This window comes from Apodemus sylvaticus, chromosome 2 (genome assembly GCF_947179515.1).
Source record: "Apodemus sylvaticus chromosome 2, mApoSyl1.1, whole genome shotgun sequence".
Taxonomy (NCBI): domain Eukaryota; kingdom Metazoa; phylum Chordata; class Mammalia; order Rodentia; family Muridae; genus Apodemus; species Apodemus sylvaticus.
In genome coordinates, this window is record NC_067473.1 from 165,560,976 (window position 1) to 165,585,314 (window position 24,339).

A 24,339-nucleotide genomic window follows, 5' to 3' on the forward strand; every position below is an offset into this window, starting at 1 on the left:
GGCACAAAATCCCACTATTAGTAGTAGTCAAGGGACATAGTACAGTCCTCTTCAATTTTCAATTATTGCATCAACTAAACAATTGATCTGAAATGTCTTTCACGTTTTCTGAGAGCTGGTGAGACAAAGGTTAAATGATTCAAAGAAGCTATCAGCCCAGGTGCTTTAGTTCTTCACAGCTAGCTGGATGAAAGTATAGCACTCACATTTATAAATAGTATTCAGCACTTTGTACTCGTAATGAACACATCATTTATGGGGGGTGGGTTATGTATTGACAGGTTTACACATGCTATCACAATCACTGGAGTTCATATGGCCAACTGCCTTGCTGTGTCCAGAAGACACAGTTTCATTCACTGTTTCTGGCTCTTACTGTCTTTACTAATGCTTCCACAACCATTCTTCTGCCTTTGGAGGTAGAATTATGTGTATATGATGTATATGTATACATTACATGCAGGGCAGTATATTCTTCAGTGTCTTATTCTCTGTTTTTAGGTCAGTTGTGAGTCTGTGTATTGGTTGTCTATTGTTCACTGCAAGTATGAACATAAATAATAAAGCTTGAGAGATGCCATAATCTATGGGTATAATGATAAATAGTAAGAGGCTGTCTTAACATTATGTCCATTTAACAAGATAGTAACACTATTCAGACCTAGGGTCTATGATTCTTCTAGCCTTAAGTTTTTGCTCAGATGTGAAGAAACTATGAAATCTAATCAGGAAGCAGTTGTTTACATGGATGACATTCTTGCTACTATTAAACTTGCTACTATTAAATTATATATATATATATATATATATATATATATATATATATATATATATATATATATATAAATTGGATATTTTCTATATTTACATTTCAAATGTTATCCCCTTTCCCTCTGCCCCCAGAGATCCCCTATCCCATTCCCATCCCCTTGCTTCTATGATTGTGTTTCACATGCAAACCCACTCTTGTCTCCCCACCCTTGAATTCACCTACACTGGGGCATCCATCGAGCATTCAGAGAACCAAGGGCCTTTCTTCCCATTGATGCCTGACAAGGCCACCTTCTGCTACATATGTGGCTAGGGCAATGGTTCCCTCAATGTGTACTCCTTGGTTGGTGGCTTAGATCCTGGGAGCTCTGGAGGGGTCTGGTTGGTTGATATTACTGTTCTTCCTATTGTGTTGGAAACCCCTTAAGCTCCTTTACTCCTTTATCTAATTCCTCCACTGGGGACCCTCTGCTAAGTCCAGTAATTGGCTGTAAGCATCTACCTCTCTATTTGTCAGGTTCTGACAGGGCCTCTCGGGAGACAGCTATATCATGCTCCTTTCAGCAAGTACTTTTTGGCATCCATAATAGTGTCTGGGTTTGATGACTGTACATGGGATGGATCCTCAGGTGAAGCAGTCTCTGGATGGTCTTTCTTTCAGTCTCTGCTCTACACATTGTCTCCATATTTGTTCCAATGAAAGATCTGTATGAGAAGAACTTCAAGTCTTTGAAGAAAGAAAGCAAAGATCTCAGAAGATGGAAAGATCTTCCATGCTCATGGATTGGCAGGATTAATATAGTAAAAATGGCCATCTTTTTTGCCGAAAGCAATCCACAGATTCAATGCAATCCCCATCCAAATTCCTACTCAATTTGTTACAGAGTTAGAAAGAACAATTTGCCAATTCTTGCTATATAGTATGCGGGTGCATGATAAGATTAAATTTGTAGTGCTTTGCTGAGGCCTTTTGTGTGTATGTATCAGGATAATGGTCTGTTTTAACCTGGGATGATTCCTCACACCTCAATTAACCTGTATTATCCTTTACAGGTTCATCTTTCTGTCTTGGTTTATTCTAGATTCTGTCAGGTTGCAAGTCAGGGTTAACCATCTCAGTTGAAAAGATGGATCTCTTTCTCATGTTATACACACACTAAATGCAGAGATGTCTATCATCCAAATTTAGGTCTACCTCTGATCCCTTCATGACTCTGTTGAGCAATTAATTCCCTGCAATGGTAGCAGTTTATTTCCCTTTAACTATATTCTAGGCTATTAGATTCCCAACATTCTTCAAGATCTATGAAAAAACTCAATTTGCAGAAAAGTGGCCATTTGTAAAATCAACTTCTTAAAATACCCAGATATTTACAGAATTCTTACGAATGGTAGTTATAAGGTGTAAGCTACCAACATTCACAGTACAATGTTATTGTAGTGAGAATTCTAGACTGATTCCATGACAGGCTTAAATTAGCCAAGTTCCATTCTTCATCCACAGGAACATTCTTGAGTGAGTATAAATATTTCATAATGTACTGACTGATAGTCACATAACCCTCTGAAAAGTCCCAAGTAGAGTTCAAATGCATATCATGCTTGCTAGCCGATAGATTTAAAGGTCAATATGCTTAGCCAATAAGTTTGAACTGTAACCTTGCTGATGCAACCTGTGCCCCTAAAAAGTTTAAAACTGCTTGTAATAGCCATTTGGGATTGCCTTCTCATCACTTGCCTCAAAGGACTGCTTGAGGGTTGACCCTAACATGTCAGAAAATAAAATTCTTGCTTTTGCATAGATCTGTGTCTCGGTTTCTCACTTGGGAGCATCTCGAAGTACCACTGACCAAGGGTTGGGGCCTTATACAACAACATTGTCACCAAGTTTACAGTGGTTGACAAGAAGGCTGATTAGACTGTCACTTTTTTTGGGGGGGGGTTGGTTTTTTCAAGACAGGGTTTTTCTGTATAGTCCTGACTGTCCTAAAACTCACTCTGTAGACCAGGCTGGCCTCGAACTCAGAAATTCACCTGCCTCTGCCTCCCAGAGTGCTGGGATTACAGGTGTGTGCCACCACCACCCCGGCGGACTGCCAATATTTAATTCCTTTTGACTCAGACTTAACACACAACTGTTGGTTACCAGACAGGGACTCTGAACTGGAAACAAGGTACACCCAGCCCATTCCCATCTCTGGATTCACACTATAACCCTTACAGTTGCAGGATACATGCTGGTCTCAGAGAATGCTTGATGAAATTTTACCTTAGGGCTTATTCCATGCAATTATAACATGGTTGTAAATATGGCTGAGGAATCTTATGTTCTATTACAGCTTCTATCCAGAGTGATTTATTACTCTGGAGAGGATGTATTCAACCAGCTACCTCCTCCAAACAGTCAGGTTAAAAAGGGTGGTCATTTCCATTGTATTACTAGGTTCTCTCCTTGTCATAGAGCTGGCTGGAACTGCTAGTGTAGGGGCCTCAGAAACATCTTAAGGATTCAAGATATCCCATTACTGAAAGGGGTGGGGACGAGAAGCAGATGAGAACCAAGGGCCTCTCTTCCCATTGATGCCTTCCAAGACCATCCTCTGCTACAATAGGTAAGCAGCAGTTCCAAGACTTCCTCAACTACTTCTTCAGCAGCAGGTTCCAGATTTCCTAAGCAAGTTTTCAGTACCCACATCAAAGTAATGGGATGTCCTTAGAGATGGACCCAACACATTAGCATAGCAGTCACCTACCCTGAAATTCCCCAATGTGCTTTAAATCTGACTTGCAAGCTCACTTGGTTTATCTCAGTCTTGGTGATGGGAAACCCCAGCATGTTGGACTTTTGCAGAATAAAACACTCTTTGTGTTTACATACAATTTGAGTCCAGGATATCATTCTTTGGTGAATCATGGACCCTTACCCTAGTTTTCTTCCTGTACTAAACACCATGACCAAAAGCAACCTGGATAGAAAAGGGTTTATTTGGCTTGTGTATCCCAATCCAGGCATTAGTGAGGTAAGCAAATGCCAGAACTAAACCTGGAGGCAGGAATTGAAGTAGAAACATGGAGGAGTGCTGCTTTACTGACTTGCTCCTCATGGTTTACTCAACCTTCTTTATTATATAACCCAAAATCATCTGCTTAAGTGTGGCACTGCCTCAAATGAGCTATACCCTCCTACAATTCTCATCAATAAAGAAACTGTTCTACAGATTTGTATATAAGTCAGTTTGATAGAGACATTTTCTCAGAAGAGGTTACCTCTTCCCAGATGACTGTAAACTTGACAAACACCAAACCAGCACAAAAGTGTTATTTATCAATGTGCAAAGTAATACTGTTGTCCCACTTCAATATTGATGTAATCTTTTCCTTTTACTTCCTCACCCCAAACAGTCACAATGTAGACCACAAGATGCCCTGCAACCTGCTGTGAAATCCAGGTTTGCCTGAAACTCATGGTAATACTTGTGCCTCATTACCTAGGAGCTGGGTTCACAGAGGTGAGCCACCACACCCAGATTGAAGTCTTTAATCAAGTGTGTACATGTCTGCAAAATAAATTGAATTATACCTATCCCTGCCTTGCTTCAAAATGAGTGAGATTCAGACTATTATTTATTTACTTAGCCTTTGTGCAATTACTGGGAGATTATCCTTAATCTAATTTTCTAATGGCTAGACTATTAATTACCCACCTATGCTCCCCAGATAATGGTTGTCTGAGTCTCCCTTGTTATTTCTGCTCCAGCAGTCTGTCCTGGGGCAGGAGGGGAGTGGTGGTGAAGGGCATTCACTCAGGCATGAGCTCCTGGCCCATCATATCTAAGGGAGACTGCCTATTCTCTCCATCTTCTTCCTCCTTCACTCTCCTTTCCTTTTCCTTTTTCTCCTCATGGTCCCTACCTGCAACCCTCAACTAGGTAACTGTAAACCTGCCTACCTCTCTGCCCTTCAGTAATTGACTGTAGCCACCTTTATTTAATTAATAGGTTGAAACTGGGGAGCAAAGGTTGCACAACAAAACTGGTATGAATGAGAATTTGCTCATCTTGGGGCAACCGGATCTTGGGGAACAGAATTAGCATTTGAATACATAGCAGCACAGACCTATCCCCAACCCATCTGCTAGACACTGAGCATCACTGAACCATGAATAAAGCAGAAAAGTTCTTGCTGTCTTCAAACTCTCACTATGTTCTATGGATGAAGGAAAGATTAAGCATAGTAAAACCAAAGATAGAATTACCATATGACCCTGCCTTACCCTTCCTGATCATATAACCAGAGGACTTCATAACTACCACAGAGGTACTTGCACACCCATGCTACAGATGCTCTGTGAACAATAATAAATAAATGGGGTCAGCCTAACTGTCCATCAATGGGTGAATCAATAATGAAAACACTCTACACAGACACAGGAGAATTTTATTCATTCAAATAAAAATGAATTTTCAGTCAGATTCATAGATCTGAATATCATTATTATATTAAGTGAAGTAACCAGATTCAGAAAAGCTGATACTATGAATTTTCTCTCATTTTGCAGATGCTAGATTTCAATTTATGTATTTTAATTTACATATGTATTTATATAGATAGGTATTGAAGTTTATATATATATGTATTATTTTAAACTTATACATATACATAGGGTATATAAAGAGTGTGTGAGAGAAAAAGAAAGTGTGTGTGTATGTATGTGAGAGAGAGAGAGGAGTGTGTGTGTGTGTGTGTGTGTGTGTGTGTGAGAGAGAGAGAGAGAGAGAGAGAGAGAGAGATCATGAAAAAACAGTAAATGTTTGTGGAATACATTGACATGAAAGCAGAAAGGTAAATACAGAGTGTAGAAATGTAGAAATGGAGGTGATGAGATCAGAGCATGCTATATAGTATTTTGGCTTAGTGCTTACTTTCTTGAAGAACTAGTTTTGCTGAGAATGTTATGAAATATATATGCAAAGAGCCAAGAGATGGCTCAGCAGGTAAAATCATTTACTCTGCAAACCTAATGACCTACATTTGATTTAATTAAATGGCAGATGCTGTGGTAAACTTCTGCAAGTGATCACCCTCTCATGAGATGAGAGAACTACCCAGAAGATCATGGTCCAGTTGGCCTGGAGTATGCAGAGGAGCGTAAACAAGAGAGAGCCTATCTCAACAAGGTAAAAAGAAAGAACGAACTTAGTTAAGGTGTCTAGTTCTGTGCTGCAACATCAGGACCAGAGCAACTTGGTAAGGAAAGGGTTTGTTTAACTTATACTCCCATATCACAGTTTGTTATTGCCTTAATCACTCTTCTATTGCTGTGAAGAGATAGCATGGCCAAGGCAACTCATACAAACACAAGTATACATTTGGGGGGGTTGCTTATAGTTGTAGAGGCTTACTCCATTATAATCATGGCAGGGAGCATGTGGGCAGACATGGCAATGGAGAAGTTGCTGAGAGTTAAATTCGAATCTGTAGGCAAAGAGTGGTAGCCAAAGCCTGGCATGGGCTTTTGAAACCTTAAAACACACCACACCTCAAGTGACACATTTCCTCCAAAAAGGACACACTTTCTAAACTTTCTGATCTTTCCAAATAGTGCCACACCCTCCTGAGGACGTATTAAAATATTTAAGTCTATGAGGGGGGCCATTCCTATTCAAACTATCATAATCATCAAAGGAATTCAGGGTAGTAACTCACACAGGACAGGAATCCAGAGTCAGGAAAAGATTCAGGGGCCATGGAGGGGAGGTCATTGCTCTCTGTGATCGATTTATAACTCAAATCCAGTACCACCTGGATGATTCTTATGTTACCAATTTCAGCTGCCAGCACAAGGTGCAGCCTTTGATCCTCTGCACCAGAGCTTCTGTGTGCTGGCCTTGAGGAAGAACTTCCAGAAGATGGAACTTCAATTACACTGCTCTCTTTTTCAGCCCCAGCTGTCCAATATTGATTGTCCCAGCAAAGCTAAGGTTTCACTTTAATAGATCTTGTCTCTTACAAATCTCAACTGGTTCTTCAGCAGCAGCAGCTCAGAACCACAGATTCTCAATTCAGATATTGAACACCCCAATCAAACTGTAAGATACTCTCTAACTTCCCTCTGAAACTTCAGAAGCCAAGCCTCTGTCATCTGCATTTCTGTCCACTGAGGTCAGAATATTCAATGTTTTTTTTAAGTCCAAATTTCAAATGCCATACAATCCTGCTAAACATGCTCCATTGGATCTGTCACAATAATACAGCACTCCTGATACCAATCTTTGCCTTATTGAAAGTTTCAATTGCTTGGACAAAACATCATTGGCAGAAAAGTGTTCATTACAGCTTACAATTCTCAGGTCATGCTCCCTTGCTGAGGAAGCTAAGGAAGGAACTCACCATAAGAATATGAAGACAAAAACTGCTGCAGAGGTCATTGAGGACTCTAGCTAACTAGTTTGCTCTCCAAGGGTTGCTTGGTCTGACTTCTTATATCTCCCTGCACTGCAGACACTGGAGTGCCACTACCCTCAATGGGCTGAACCTACATACATCTATCACTAAGAAAATGCCAAACAGACTTGCCTACAGCACAATATTATGGAGTTATTTTCTCTATTGAGATTTTCTTCTTTCAGATGACTCCAACTTATAGCAAGTTGACATAAAACTATCCAGCACAATGACCAAATCATGATACCCACATGACCACGTTCACATACACACATAACATATATGTACTCTACAATAATACAACAAAATAAATAATTTGAGTATTTTTATAAAAATTTGTTATTAAAATTAATTCCTTTTATCCCAAGTATTCAAAAAAAAGTAGGGATTACAAATTGCACTCAAACACAAAAATGTCTCAAAGCTTTTAGAAACAGTTACAGATCTTCCATGGTTGAAAAAGGAAATAATATTGGTAGCAAAGACACATTTTGACATATTAAAGGTGGGCCACACTAGCCATTTATTCTGTCTTTTCTGGATACAAATTGTGTTGCTGAAATTATTGAGGTTCAGAATCTGTGGACAAGCCAGATTTGTCCACCCATTCTTATTAAGCCAATAAAATGAACAATAGACAAAGGAGATATATTCATTGAGGTCACATTAAGATGTTGAGCATAGATCCAGTGACTCTTCCACGACCATTTTTAGTGTCGTAGAATGAGGTTTAGATTTGAATAGAGGGCCAGAGCTAGACGTCCTGGACAAACCTGGTTCCATGGGGTATAGTCAATCTTATCATCAGACAAAAACTGCCTTTTCCTAAAATAATGAATCAAGCACATTCCTTCATGACTTGAGCATAGAAATGTAGTTCTTTCCAGACTCTCACTCTCTGTTTGTCTGTCTCTGTCTGTCTGTCTGTCTGTCGCCCCCCCCTCTCTCTCTCTCTCTCACACACACACACACACACACACACACACACACACACACACGCACGCACACACCATTGTGTGAAAGAAAACAATCGATTATTTTCTGTGACTTCCAAATATCTGGTCCAATTACAACCTGTTATTAGACTCTAGAATGTGTGTAAGTGTTTTAAAATATCTAGCAAATATTTCAGTAATGTCCCGACCCACGGGACCTAGTAATTCTGGGAGCCGAGGGGAATCCAAACCTGAAAGAGAGAATGGGTGGAAACACAAGGGAGGCCAAGCAAATGGGGTGTTCTTTGTTTAAGCCTCTGTAATTAAATGCAAAACACCTGGTTTTGAACCCACCATAAGAGGAAGTAGGGAGGGGCTGAGGGGAAAGCTAAAGGCACCGAAAGAGAAAAGGTCATGGGGGGAGGGTGGCGGAAGTTGACTCTGGCTTGAGGCATCTGCAGCTTCCCTAGAGTGCTGGTTCCGCCCAGACTGTCCCATATGTTCAGCCAGGTAAAGAACCAGTTGATCAGCCTTGTGTGAAGAAGAAAAAGGTCAGTGAACTTTCAAGGTGAGGGCTGTTGAAACTCTGGTTTTTTAGGGTTTGGTCTCTGACATATCCCACTCGTGACTTAAATAATGTTGGGGAGTGGCTATGGAAAAAGGGTCAGTAGAAAGCCTGTTTTAGGCTATGTGGTTTTGGCCCCATGTCCAGCACCCTAGTAAGTAGGCCTTTTTAGATCCTAGTAGGGCAGAGCCTCTGCCTTAGGCTATGCGAGTGGCACCCACTCCTGGCATCACGTCCCACTTCAAATGGGCAGCCAGGTAGTGGACTCACAACAATCCTGTCACGGAGTCACCCTGCAGCCAATAGGTGGTGTGCATCTGGCTCGTGGCACCACAATATTTCCTGTCATTGGCTATTCCACAGCTTATGACCCTCAGCCACTATTAGGAGCTGGAGGTCACCCTCCCTGTCATTGACATTTCCACAGCCTACAGAACCAAGAAAGCTCTGTGCCTGCAGCAAGGGTGAAGAACTGAAGGCCGATGGTTGTTAACTCTGCATCAGTGGAAGAGAGGTTTTCGGCTGAGTCTCAGAAGTCTAGCTGATGGTAGTGGACTACAACTGGTTTGTTTAAGGCAGAATAGATCTGTGATTTAATGAAACTGATTAATCTATTAAAAGCCCAGGGGCCAAATGACAAAAGCAACAAAAGACCCAGGAGGGGCCCCAAAAGCCTGGGGAGCAAGGTGGAGAGCCAGGGAGAAGTCTCAGCAGCTAGCATGTTCCTTTGGCATCCTGTAGAAAGAACACAAACATGCCTTCTTCTCTACACTCAGAGTTGCCTGGCATTAAAATTTTTAAATTTTTGTGGTATATAGAGATGTGATTCTCCCTTCTTATATTATAAAAATATTGTTGTAAAGTTCTATGGGCCTGTTCCATAATATCTTGCCTCTGTGAATTATGAGGAATCTCAGTAATATGACTAATAACAAGTTGTTAATAAAACATCTCAAATGACTGACTATAATAATCAGTTACAATATTTTTCTTAATCTGATTTGGAACATTCAGTATAAAAAATAACATATGTAAAAAACAGTTATAACTAGAAAGCTTGAAAGGCTATCAATGGTCATATGTATATTTTGATTAATTTTTTGAATTGCATTTGTATAAATAATTGTAAAAGTTAAGATTTAGTAGCATTAGAAAAGAAACAATTTCAAGCAATTGTAAACAATGAGCTCTATATATTTATTATTAATATATAAATCAAAAGTTTGATTTTTAACATTTTATAAAGAACAGCTACAGCACCAAATTCAATTATCTGTGCTGAAGCAAGGGGACACTCAAAAGAATAAACATGTGATCTAATTATATGAGCTTTACTCCCATAGTAGATGCGTTTTTATAGGATGCATGTATAAATCTATAAAATATAAACATGTATAGGGTAAATTTGTAACAATTTATCTTTTAGATAACAATTATTAATTGTGTCAAAAAAGGCTTGTCATGTAATAGATCAACCATCAATGTTTTGTAATAACCAATTTGATTGCTGTTTGAAACAAGGAACAAACTTTTTTATCTTGAAAACAGAGGTTTAGGTCTTCAAGGGGCAAGCTTAACATGAGGTTAATATAAGATAAAGCCAATTTCCTGGAATAGAACCTATGTCTTCCTTAAGAGCAATAAGTGCTCTTAACTCACTGAGCCATTGTTCCAGCTCTTAGAGTTGGATTTCTTAACAATAATTTTAAAACTCCAGCAGGCAAGGGACAAAAGAAAGATATCAGAATAAAACCCAACATGAACCGGCACACACGCCACCACCTGCAAAGCAGGAGTCACATGTGTAATGAAAATCATTTTATTTGACCTAGTATTGTTAGTGTTCTATGTTTCGAGAGAAGATCTCATATAACACAAGTTGGCCTCAAATTCACTATGCAGCTGAGGACGACCTTAAACTTCTGTTCCTTGGGCCTCTACTTTTAAGATGCTGGGATTATAGCATAGACCACCACTCCTAGAAGGAAAATACTTCTGAGGTCATTTAGTCGTAATTGACTTTTCTATACAAACTATCTGGAGTTTAGAACAAAACAAAATAATATTAAGGTTTAATATGATAGAAATTAAAGTCTTTGTTCCACATCTTTCCTTATATTTATGTCATTTGTAATGTGACTTTGAAACTCCCTACATTGAACTTGGTTTGAACTTTGCTTGTCGAGCAGACTGCACATGTAGTTCACAGAACTGTGTGGAGGCCCAGTCTTGTTGTGCCTTCCATGTCCAATGACTATGTAAACAAGGTGATAGAAACTGGAAGCATGAATTATGTCAGCTGGAACTTAGGTTGATAACTCAAGAGTTCAAGATTTTGAAAGACAGCCAAGGCAAAACCTTCTGACACTTGACCTATGGCGATATTTAATCTAATCACATGACAAAGCTGAAGCACTGTATTTAAAACTACAGAATATTGAGATGATTGTCATGCCAAATTCACCACAGATGACAATCATAGTTATTTATGCTTTTGTAATCCTAGTTTAGCATTATGTAATTTCATGAGTTCAATCTGACTTGCAAATGAAACACTTGATAGTGATTTGTTTGCTCTGGTTGAAATGATTGGAAATTTTAGAATTTTTCATTGTTCTTCTGTTTCTCTGGGTTATTTTTACCTGTGTCCTAGTGGTAAACACCATGGATACTGATTTAGAAAAGCATATAGCTCAACCAAGCAGCTTGATCAAGTGGTTAGTAGTATGAAAATGATTAAATGCATGCAATATATGGCCCTAAAGAGACACATTTCACTCATTGTAATAAGAAAATAGAAATAAAACCAGATTCAGAATGTATGTACTACAACATTCATGGTTAAGATTGGCCAAGATTGGATAGGCAGTGAGACTTCACTAAAAATAGAATTTCCTGATCTGAAATAATCATAGGTAGATTCATAGAAGATAGAATTAGACATTTTTTAAACCTAGCTGTATGCCAAATACCTGAAGAGTTCCAAGGAGGCCAGTACAGGGTGTCACATTCTGTAGAACGTGAGGGGGGTTGTGCTGGCATCATGATTTCCTGGAATAGAACCTATGTCTTCCTTAAGAGCAATAAGTGCTCTTAACTCACTGAGCCATTGTTCCAGCTCTTAGAGTTGGATTTCTTTTTTTTTTTTTTTTTTATTCGATATAATTTATTTACATTTCAAATGATTTCCCCTTTTCTAGCCCCCCCACTCCCCGAAAGTCCCGCAAGCCCCCTTCTCTTCCCCTGTCCTCCCACCCACCCCTTCCCACTTCCCCGTTCTGGTTTTGCTGAATACTGTTTCACTGAGTCTTTCCAGAACCAGGGGCCACTCCTCCTTTCTTCTTGTACCTCATTTGATGTGTGGATTATGTTTTGGGTATTCCAGTTTTCTAGGTTAATATCCACTTATTAGTGAGTGCATACCATGATTCACCTTTTGAGTCTGGGTTACCTCACTTAGTATGATATTCTCTAGCTCCATCCATTTGCCTAAGAATTTCATGAATTCATTGTTTCTAATGGCTGAATAGTACTCCATTGTGTAGATATACCACATTTTTTGCATCCACTCTTCTGTTGAGGGATACCTGGGTTCTTTCCAGCATCTGGCAATTACAAATAGGGCTGCTATGAACATAGTAGAACATGTATCCTTATTACATGGTGGGGAGTCTTCTGGGTATATGCCCAGGAGAGGTATAGCAGGATCTTCTGGAAGTAAGGTGCCCAGTTTTCGGAGGAACCGCCAGACTGATTTCCAGAGTGGTTGTACCAATTTGCAACCCCACCAGCAGTGGAGGAGTGTTCCTCTTTCTCCACACCCTCTCCAACACCTGCTGTCTCCTGAATTTTTAATCTTAGCCATTCTGACTGGTGTAAGATGAAATCTTAGGGTTGTTTTGATTTGCATTTCCCTAATGACTAATGAAGTTGAGCATTTTTTAAGATGCTTCTCCGCCATCCGAAGTTCTTCAGGTGAGAATTCTTTGTTTAACTCTGTACCCCATTTTTTAATAGGGTTGTTTGGTTTTCTGGAGTCTAACTTCTTGAGTTCTTTATATATATTGGATATTAGCCCTCTATCTGATGTAGGATTGGTGAAGATCTTTTCCCAATTTGTTGGTTGCCGATTTGTCCTCTTGATGGTGTCCTTTGCCTTACAGAAACTTTGTAATTTTATGAGGTCCCATTTGTCAATTCTTGCTCTTAGAGCATACGCTATTGGTGTTCTGTTCAGAAACTTTCTCCCTGTACCGATGTCCTCAAGGGTCTTCCCCAGTTTTTTTTCTATTAGCTTCAGAGTGTCTGGCTTTATGTGGAGGTCCTTGATCCATTTGGATTTGAGCTTAGTACAAGGAGACAAGGATGGATCAATTCGCATTCTTCTGCATGCTGACCTCCAGTTGAACCAGCACCATTTGTTGAAAAGGCTATCTTTTTTCCATTGGATGTTTTCAGCCTCTTTGTCGAGGATCAAGTGGCCATAGGTGTGTGGGTTCATTTCTGGATCTTCAATCCTGTTCCATTGATCCTCCTGTCTGTCACTGTACCAATACCATGCAGTTTTTAACACTATTGCTCTGTAGTATTGCTTGAGGTCAGGGATACTGATTCCCCCAGATTTCCTTTTGTTGCTGAGAATAGTTTTAGCTATCCTGGGTTTTTTGTTGTTCCAGATGAATTTGATAATTGCTCTTTCTAGCTCTGTGAAGAATTGAGTTGGGATTTTGATGGGTATTGCATTGAATCTGTATAGTGCTTTAGGCAAAATGGCCATTTTAACTATATTGATTCTGCCGATCCATGAGCATGGGAGGTTTTCCCATTTTTTGAGGTCTTCTTCCATTTCCTTCTTCAGAGTCTTGAAGTTCTTGTCATACAGATCTTTCACATGTTTGGTAAGAGTCACCCCAAGATACTTTATACTGTTTGTGGCTATTGTGAAGGGGGTCATTTCCCTAATTTCTTTCTCAGCCTGCTTATCCTTTGAGTATAGGAAGGCCACTGATTTGCTTGAGTTGACTTTATAACCTGTCACTTTGCTGAAGTTGTTTATCAGCTGTAGGAGCTCTCTAGTGGAGTTCTTTGGGTCACTTAGGTAGACGATCATGTCGTCTGCAAATAATGATAGTTTGACTTCTTCCTTTCCAATTTGTATCCCTTTGACTTCCTTATGTTGTCGAATTGCCCGAGCTAGTACCTCAAGTACAATATTGAAAAGATAAGGAGAAAGGGGGCAGCCTTGTCTGGTCCCTGATTTCAGTGGGATTGCTTCAAGTTTCTCTCCATTTAGTTTGATGCTGGCTACCGGTTTGCTGTATATTGCTTTTACTATGTTTAGGTATGGGCCTTGAATTCCTGTTCTCTCCAAGACTTTAAGCATGAAGGGATGCTGAATTTTGTCAAATGCTTTTTCAGCATCCAATGAAATGACCATGTGGTTTTGTTCTTTGAGTTTGTTTATGTAGTGGATTGTATTGATGGATTTCCGTATATTGAACCAACCCTGCATTCCTGGGATAAAGCCTACTTGATCATGGTGGATGATCGTTTTGATGTGTTCTTGGATTCGGTTGGCAAGAATTTTATTGAGTATTTTTGCATCGATGTTCATAAGGGAAATTGGTCTGAAGTTCTCTTTCTTTGTTGGATCTTTGTGTGGCTTTGGTATCAGCGTAATTGTGGCTTCGTAGAAGGAATTGGGTAGTGTTCCTTCTGTTTCTATTTTGTGGAATAGTTTGAAGAGTATTGGTGTTAACTCTTCTTTGAAGGTCTGGTAGAATTCTGCACTGAAGCCATCTGGTCCTGTGCTTTTTTTGGTTGGAAGACTTTCTATGACTCCTTCTATTTCTTTAGGCATTATGGGACTGTTTAGATGGTCTAGTTGGTCCTGATTTAATTTTGGTATTTGGTATCTGTCAAGGAAATTGTCCATTTCCTCCAGATTCTCCAGTTGTGTTGAGTATAGGCTCTTGTAGTAGGATCTGATGATTTTTTGGATTTCCTCAGTTTCCGTTGTTATATCTCCCTTTTCATTTCTAAGTTTGTTAATTTGGATACTTTCTCTGTGCCCTTTGGTCATTCTGGCTAAGGGTTTATCTATCTTGTTGATTTTCTCAAAGAACCAGCTCCTGGTATTGTTGATTTTTTGTATGGTTCTCTTTGTTTCTACTTGATTGATTTCGGCCCTGAGTTTGATGATTTCCTGCCTTCTACTCCTCCTGGGCGAAATAGCTTCTTTTTGTTCCAGGGCTTTCAGGTGTGTCATTAAGCTGGTAATGTATGCTCTCTCCATTTTCTTTTTGGAGGCACTCAGGGCTATGAGTTTTCCTCTTAGCACTGCTTTCATTGTGTCCCATAGATTTGGGTATGTTGTGTTTTCATTTTCATTGTGTTCTAAAAAGTCTTTAATTTCTTTCTTTATTTCTTCCTTGACCAAGGTATCATTGAGTAGAGTATTGTTCAGTTTCCACGTGTATGTGGGCTTTCTGTTGTTTCTGTTGCTATTGAAGACCACTTTTACTCCATAGTGATCAGATAGGAGGCATGGGATTAGTTCGATCTTCTTATATTTGTTGAGGTCTGTCTTGTGACCAATTATATGGTCGATTTTGGAGAAGGTACCATGAGGTGCTGAGAAAAAGGTATATTCTTTTGTTTTAGGATAGAATGTTCTATATATATCTGTTAAATCTAATTGGTCCAAAGCTTCAATTAGTTTCATTGTGTCCCTGTTTAGTTTCTGTTTTCCTGATCGGTCCATTGAGGAAAGTGCAGTGTTGAAGTCACCCACAATTATTGTGTTAGGTGCAATGTGTGCTTTTAGTTTTAATAAAGTTTCTTTTACAAAAGAGGGTGCCCTTACATTTGGGGCATAGATGTTCAGGATTGTCAGTTCTTCTTTTTGTATTTTTCCTTTGACCAGCAAGAAGTGTCCCTCAGGGTCTCTTTTGATGACTTTGGGTTGAAAGTCAATTTTATCTGATATTAAAATGGCTACTCCAGCTTGTTTCCTGAGACCATTTGCTTGTAAAATTGTCTTCCAGCCTTTTACTCTAAGGTAGTGTTTGTCTTTGACCCTGAGGTGTGTTTCCTGTAAGCAGCAAAATGTAGGGTCCTGTTTACGTATCCATTCAGTTAGTCTGTGTCTTTTTATTGGGGCATTAAGTCCATTGATGTTAAGAGATATTAAGGAATAGTGATTGTTACTTCCTATCATTTTTGACGTTATTTTTTAAATTTGAATGCTTAACTTCTTTTGGGTTTGATGAAAGGTTACTATCTTGCTTTTTCCAGGGTGAAGTTTCCCTCCTTGTATTGGTGTTGTCCTCCTATTATCCTTTTTAGGGCCGGGTTTGTGGATAGATATTGGGTAAACTTGGTTTTGTCATGAAATATCTTAGTTTCTCCATCTATGGTGATTGAGAGTTTTGCTGGATATAGTAGTTTTGGTTGGCATTTGTGTTCTCTTAGAGTCTGCATGAGATCTGCCCAGGACCTTCTAGCCTTCATAGTCTCAGGTGAAAAGTCTGCTGTGATTCTGATAGCTCTTCCTTTATATGTTACTTGGCCTTTTTCTCTTACTGCCTTTAGTATTCTTTCTTTGTTTAGAACATTTGGTGTTTTGATTATTATGTGACGGGAAGTATTTCTGTTCTGGTCCAGTCTGTTTGGAGTTCTGTAGGCTTCTTGTATATTCATGGGCATCTCTCTCTTTAGGTTAGGGAAGTTTTCTTCCATAATTTTATTGAAGATATTTGCTGGCCCTTTAAGTTGTAAATCTTCACTCTCCTCTATGCCTATAATCCTTAGGTTTGGTCTTCTCATTGTGTCCTGGATTTCCTGGATATTTTGGGTTACAAGCTTTTTGCATTTTGCATTTTCTTTAACTGTTGAGTCCATGGTTTCTATGGAATCTTCAGCATCTGAGATTCTTTCTTCTATCTCTTGTATTCTGTTGTTGATATTTGTATCTCTGTCCCCTGATTTCTTCCCAAGGCTTTCTATCTCCAAAGTTGTCTCCCTTTGAGTTTTCTTAGTTGTTTCTACTTCTGATTTTAGATCCTGGATGGTTTTGCTTAGCTCCTTCACTTGCATGTTTGTGTTTTCCTGTAATTCTTTAAGAGATTTTTGTGTTTTCTCTTTCATGAGCTCAGCCTGTTGACCAAAGTTCTCCTGTATTTCTTTAAGAGATTTTTGTGTTTCGTCTTTCATGACCTCAGCCTGTTGAGCAAAGTTCTCCTGTATTTCTTTAAGTGTTTTTTGCATTTCCTCCTTGTTGGCTTTTGTATTCTCCTGGATTTCTTTCAATGATTTTTGTGTTTCCCTTGCAAGGGCTTCTACCTTTTGATCCATTGTCTCCTGAATTTCTTTATGTATGACCTTCATGTGTTCCTGTACCAGCATCATGACCAGTGATTTTAAATCCAAATCTTGTTTTACTGGTGTGATGGGGTATCCAGGACATGTTGGTAGAGGAGAATTGGGTTCAGATGTTGCCATATTGCCTTGATTTCTGTTAGTGACGTTCCTGCGTTTGCCTTTTGCCATCTAGATCTCACTGGTGTTAGTTTATCTTGTCAGTGCTGGACTCACCAGTGCAAGCTGCCCCTTCCCAGTTGGCCTCTGGTGCACAGCTTACCTCCTGCACTGCTTGTAGACAGTGTGCTGCTGCCCAGGCTGTTCAGATCCCAAAGCAGGCACCCGAAGGCTCCCGCTGGGGCCCGCTGGATTCACTGGAGCACACTGACTTCTCCCAGCTGGCCGCCCGGAAGCCCAGCTAGCCACTTGCAGGACTTGGAGATGTAATGCTGCCGCCCAGACTGATCTGGATCCGGAAGCGGAGAGAGTAGAGCTAAGGGCTTCTGCCTGAGGCCTTGCCCCAGATTGTGTCTGTGGAGCAGATGGAGCCCGTGTGCACTCCCAGGGAGTGCCGACGGTGTATGCTACTGTGACCTCCCCTGAGTTCCGCTCACTCCGCTGGGCAGCTGATCTGCCAACCGGGCTATCGCACACAAGGTTAGCCTGGCCGCCCAGTCCCTGAGTCCAGGCAAAAGCCTGGGAGGCCAAGGTCCGAGCAAAGTTCCCCTACGGCTTTGACTGTTAATTGGGTTTGCCAGGTGACTAGGATGGCTGGCGTGTGCGCCCGCGCTCCCTGAAAGCGCCGGGAGAGTCTGCTTTGCTAACAATCACCTGGGCGGGTTGACTCACAGATGGCCCACCAAGCCGCCCAGTTCTTGGGGTCAGTCCTGTGCCTTCTGGGGCCTGGACCCCCGCTTTGTTAGCCTTAGGCTATGCCTGTTACAGGTCTGCCCGCCTGAGCTCTCTGTCGTCCTGCAGGCAAAATGGCGGCGGCGCGCTCGCAGGCCTGGGCAAAAAACCTCCTGGTTGGGTTGGCACCCCGATGGCCCCCCGACCCGCCCAGGGCCTGGGTGCAGGCCAACGCCCGTCGGGCTCAGACCACCGCGGTGTTGGCCTCGGATTATGTTTGTGTACCTCAGTCTGTCCGATTCCTGGAGTACGGAACCAAGATGGATCCTCCTCTCCTGACTGGTGGGAGGCCGAGTTCTTAAGTGGCCTCCGTGCAGGAAAGGCGCCGCACAACTGCAGCTGCTTGCTGTCCGGCTGGTCAGCGAAGGTCAGTGGTCGTGGGCGCAGGGCCTAACTGGTCCCTGTGACGCCTTGGTTCCACTGCTGATGGCCCTTCAGCTGGAGCAGCCACTCTAGAGTTGGATTTCTTAACAATAATTTTAAAACTCCAGCAGGCAAGGGACAAAAGAAAGATATCAGAATAAAACCCAACATGAACCGGCACAATCTTGGAAAGGTGTATCCAAAAATGATAATCCAGTAAGAGACTTAAAATTCTAAATCACATCATCATTTATTTGTATTTTCTGAGCCCCTCATTTATTTTTAACCACACTTTAAGCTGTCTTCCCAGGTGTTAATGGTGAGAAAATAGAAAAATAAAAATGTTGTTGGGGTGTTCATATTATATACCCAAATGCATTTTTGACTGATGTTTAAAAATCACCCTATTTAATTAATATATTTAAATCATCTCTTATGCCCCAAACAATTAATTGAAATAAGACAGACATAATAATATATTACTTTGAATACATACATTTTCCTGAAATTGTTGCTAATGGATAAAAAAAAAAAAAAACAAAAGTAAGCTAACGATATTCAAGGCTACCAAGAGAGCTCCATATAATACTTATAAAGGAATACTTTAGCCTGAAGATAAAGACAAATAGACACATGAGGCCACAGAGAAGAAAGTATGCTTGAAAATGGTTATGAAAGAAGTAGGTTGAAACAAACAAACAAAAATAAATAAAAAAGTAGTATAAAGTGACAGGAAATAATACATATCTTTTAATACAATAGTAACTTGAATATTAATGGTCCCCAAGCAAATAAAACTGAGTGGCAAATTGGATTAAAGATGGGACCTGCCTATTTATTGCCTTAAAAATCACACCTCATCATCAAAGATTGACACCACTTTAGTGCAAAAAGCTGGAATTTAATATTCCTGCATACTCTGTCAATACTAAATTTTAAAACATTTCAGATTTTTTCTGTACTGAGATATGCTCAGAGTGAAATTGTTTGATGGTGTGATGGATTTGTTTTTAATTTTTGAGAAGGATCGGTTGATGTTTTTCATGGCAATCATGTTAGTTTTCATTCTCATGGGGGCAGACAGTTTTCCTTTGCTCCATATCCTCAATATTGTCATCTCTCATCTTGTTTGGTAAAGACAGAGGGCGGTTAGTTTGAACACCAAACTAACACTGACTATTGTGGTGTTATATTAGGTATGTAAATACACACTGCCAGATGGATTGCACACCTGTAACATTCTCAAATAGACCTGACATTTTTACCCTGTTGAGATTCAGTGAAACATGGCCTTCTGGTAAAATTTTCCCTTCATAGCTTGAGTTCTAGAGAAATCTCAATAGGATCCTATTCAATAGTAAGTTAATGCTGGAGGGGAAGTAATAGAGACAGGTAATTTACTTAATTGGGGTGTCATGGAAAAAACATTCCTACCACCATATCTTTAGGAAAATTCTGTTTCAGAACTAACATCCCTGTGTGATGAATCATGAACCATTAAGGACTTACCTCATCCTCAGCAGTATCAGAAGTTTGGTACAAACACCATTGCAAAAGGCTGTGTGCACATTATAAATTATGATAATGTTCCCCTCTAAATTAGGGTTGTGATGTTGTCGTTGGTACCAGCCAACAGATTCTCTTCTATTCTTGTCTTCTAACTGAAAGAATCCACCCAAGACAGTTTGAGCAAGAAAATGTTTAACAAAGCAAAGCAATTCCAAATTAATTTAAACTCTAGAGCAAGACCAGAGCAAACTGCCTGAAGGTAGGGGACAGCCCACTGAACTCTGCATGGAGGAAATTACAAACATTTCTTAAAGTCCCAACTCTATAATTCCATTGTTAAGTTCTCATCTTGAGAGCTTCTGTCTTACATTAAGGAAGTTATTGTTCCCCACTGGGTTTGTTGTTTGTTTGTTTGTTTTTTGGCATTTCCTGCTCATTAGCCTATTTAATGGTGTCATGAATGCTCATTAGGAAAGTACCCTGGTTGTCTTCATTTTTTACATGGCAGGAGGAGCCCAACTGAACCTTCAAAGGTGTCTAACTACAAGGGAACATTGAATCTACCAGGACCAAGACACAGCCAGAATCTTCTTCATGATGTATGAAAAGAAGAAGGTTTGGGAATCTGGCACAAAAATTCCTCATTCCACTACTAACGTGTCATATGATCTTGTGAAAAGCATCTTCACGTTGGTTGCTGAGCATTAGTTCATTAAATATATAGGAATACCCAGTTACTGTTTAGGGAAGATATTGACATATACATGAATATATAATAACACACATAGTAGTTGCACAGTAACTGGATTCAACAGGCAGACTGAACACAGTGGGTCAGATAATTGGATGCAGAGACAAAAAGAACCACAACTCATTTGGAACATAATCAGGTTCCTTTCTGTCTCACCCCAGAGGCTAGTTGATAGGGCTTAAGCAAACCCCACGGTGTTTCTCATCCAAAATCATGGCACCAAATGAGAGGGCTTAAAAAGAGAGGATGGGGGTTAAGGGAGTATGACACGGCGGTGTGGGGGAAGGGGATGCCCAGACAGGCCCCTGTCCAGGCACCTCTTCTCCCTGAGGGACCACACACACACAGGCATGGTACAGAATAGAGTTTATTCAGAATAGGGGATGGGAGTTAGTGGTAGAGAAAGGCAGAAAGAGAGAGAGAGTAGAGAAGTGGAGTGGAGGCCGGCCATGACCATGTGGAGAGAGGGGGGAGAAGAGCCCAAGGGGCAGAGAGGTGAGAGTATGTGGGATAAGGGAGAGAGAAAAAGAGGGAGAGGAGGGGCACGTAGGCCCTTTTATAGTGGGCCAGGTCTATGGGGTGGGGCATACCTGACTGTATGGTGTAGGGTGGAGCTTAGACAGAATACCAACACTAGTGGGTCTATATTTAATCATAGTACTATTCCCATATCCTGAGTTTCTGCAGATGCCTATAGGTGGAAATGAGACCAGAAGGAGAAGCCCTATTCATGTTGCTTGACAATTACTTGAATAAAAGGCAATGTGTAAGTGTTTTCTCTCTAAAGTTGTGCATATCTGCAGGTAAGCTCTCCTGTACCATCAATACCAACAGAACCACTGCTTAAAAGTAACAGGTTTCCAATTAATTTGTGTGTGTGTGTGTGTGTGTGTGTGTGTGTGTGTGTCTGTGTCTGTGTCTGTGTCTGTGTGTGCTCACTTTCGAACTCACACATATATGTACATACATGCTCACATGTGCCTGGTTGCCACATTAGGTGTTGAGATCAGAGGACAACTTTCAGGAGATGACTCTTTCCAGCAAAGGTATTGGAAATTGAACTCCAGTTGTCAGGTTTCTACAGCAAGTACTTTTACCTGTGGAGTCATCTCACCATCCCAAAGCAATGAGCTAAAACTGTAATATAACAAGAGAGGTTTATATCTAGAATATATACAAATTCCAAATGGAGTAATAAAGTCATTTACCTGAGGGGAAAGACTAATGCACCTGCACCTAAATGTCTTTACACTGCCATAGACCCTTGATGTGTTCATTGTAGGAAGAAGATAGGAACTGTGATTAGTGAGAGACTCTAAGTTCTGTGAGGCTAAATGAACACAAGGAAATCTATTGTGAATGACCTACTGTCTGTGTACACATCCATCCATGCTTGCAGCTGAGTGTGTCTCTCTATTGAACTCTACATCCATTAGGCCCGCACAGTTTACAGGATTTCATCTGTGAAACAGATGATATAACACATGATCCAATCTGGACTTTTTGTTCTCCTTTTAACAATCTGTTTTGAGTTATGCTTTCAAGTCCCAGGGTCAACAAAGCACTCATTCTTCAATTAAAATTTCATGGATTCCACCCCACCCCAGTTCCAGGAATTATTCTGTGCCAATTTGTAAAACTAAAAATATGTGAAAGCCTGGTGTTATTTGAGATGAATTGAACTATAATATCCTCCTGAAATATCCATGTTGTGGACAACGCTGTTAAGTGTGCAAATAATAACTTAAATAAATGTGGTATTAAAACAAAACAAAACAAAGCAGTCTGGCCCAATAGGAAAAGCAATGAGAGAGGAGCCAAACATACCTGTTACCATTGTCTTGAAGGTCCACACGGATGTACCAATGTTCGCCTGAGCTAAGGATTTCATCTGCCAGAGCAACACAGAGTCTTAGGTCTATGGTATGTGCTAATTCCTCCAAAGATTTTCATGCCTAGAGCCTTAGAGCAAAGTCTGCAAATGCCCCCAAGTCAGACATTCTCATATGACAGTGAAAAAGAAGAAGAAAAGCAAGGATTTCCTTAAAGTCTGTGATCACAGTGCAATTATACCAGGCACTAGCAATGACATGGTAGGGGCTGCAGTCTGCTGGCTGTTGAGTTCCAATAAACAGGGGTTTTATACATATAACTTGATTACAAAGTGAGGGGAAGCCAATATGAGGATCTCACAGATCACTTAAGACTCAGTGAAATGTGTTCAGCTGTCTCTGTTAGATAGCAGGCATTTCACCCAATGCCAAGCACAGGGCTCTGCCTCATGCTTCATCTAAATCAGAGATTTGTGTAAGTATGTGAGATTTTCCCAAGATGTCCATCTTAGGTGGTTCTATACATTTCTAGAAAAACTAGGAACTCTAGAATATATAGACATTTCAATGTATAAGTGTCTCAGTGTTTATTTTATGTAATAATTACCTGGAAACTTGTTAGCAATGAATGTTCTTGCCACAAAAACTCCTTCCTTTTTCTTTCTTTCTTTTTTTTAAAAAAGGATTTTCAAGTGTACTAAGTTTTATTTTTTAATTTTTTTTAAAAAACAACTTTATTAGATATATTCTTTAATTACATTTCAAATGTTGTCCCCTTTCCTGGTTCCTCTCCCACCCCCCAAAAAACCCCATAACCCATCTCCCCTCCAGCAGTTTTCCCAATCAACTCACTCTCACTTCCCCATCCTGGTATTCCCCTACACTGTGGACTCAAACCTTCCCAGGATCAAGGGCCTCTCCTCTCTTTGATGTCCAACAAGGCCATTCTCTGCTATGTGTCTGGAGCTATGGGTAACTCCATTTGTACTCTTTGGTTGATGGTATAGTCCCTGGGAGCTCCAGGGCTACTGGGTGGCTCATATTTTTGTTACCCCTATGGCTCTGCACACCCCTTTAGTTCCTTAGGTCCTTTCTCTAGTTCCTCCATTGGGGGACCCTGTGCTCAGTTCAATGGTTTGCTGGGAGTATCCCCATCTGTACTTGTCATGCACTAGCAGAGCCTCCTAGGTGACAGCTATATCAGGCTCTGGTCAGCAAGCACTTGTGGGCATCCACAACAGTGTTTGAGTTTTGTATCTGTACATGGGATGTATCCCTAGGTGGGGCAGTCTCTGGATAGTCTTTTCTTTAGACTCTACTCCACACTTTGTCTCTGTATCCCCTTCTGTGGGTATAAGAATGACTAGAATATCCATACTTTGTTCTTCCTTCTTCTTGAGCTTCATTTGTTCTGTGAATTGTATCTTGGGTATTGCAAGCTTCTGCACTAATATCCACTTATCAGTGAGTGCATACCATGTATATTCTTTTGTGATTCAGTTACCTCACTCAGGATGATATTTTTCAGTTCGATCCATTTGCCTAAGAATTTCATGAATTCATTCTTTTTAATACATGAGTAGGATTCCACTGTGTAAATATACCACATTTTCTGTATCCATTCCTCTGTTGGGGGACATCTGGGTTCTTTCCAGCTTCTGGCTATTATAAATAGTGCTGTTATGAACATGGTGGAGCATGTGTACTTATTTCATGCTAGAGAATCCTCTGGTATATGCCCAGGAGTGGTATAGTGGGGTTCTCAGGTAGTATCATGTCCAGTTTTCTGAGGAACTGCCAGACTGACCGTATCAGTTTGCAATACCATCAGCAGTGGAAGAGTGTTTCTCTTTTTCCACATCCTCGCCAGCACCTGCTGTGTCCTGAGTTTTAGATCTT

At 40.4% G+C, this 24,339-nt stretch overlaps 1 long non-coding RNA gene across 1 annotated transcript; it reads left to right on the plus strand.

Annotated features, from left to right (window-relative positions):
- The first annotated feature begins 8,627 nt into the window (after nucleotides 1-8,627).
- LOC127679280 (uncharacterized) lies at nucleotides 8,628-21,143 on the plus strand. Its single transcript, XR_007976727.1, has 3 exons — nucleotides 8,628-8,701; nucleotides 18,055-18,352; nucleotides 20,366-21,143. It is a non-coding gene; the product is annotated as an uncharacterized LOC127679280 (long non-coding RNA).
- The last annotated feature ends 3,196 nt before the right edge of the window (nucleotides 21,144-24,339 follow it).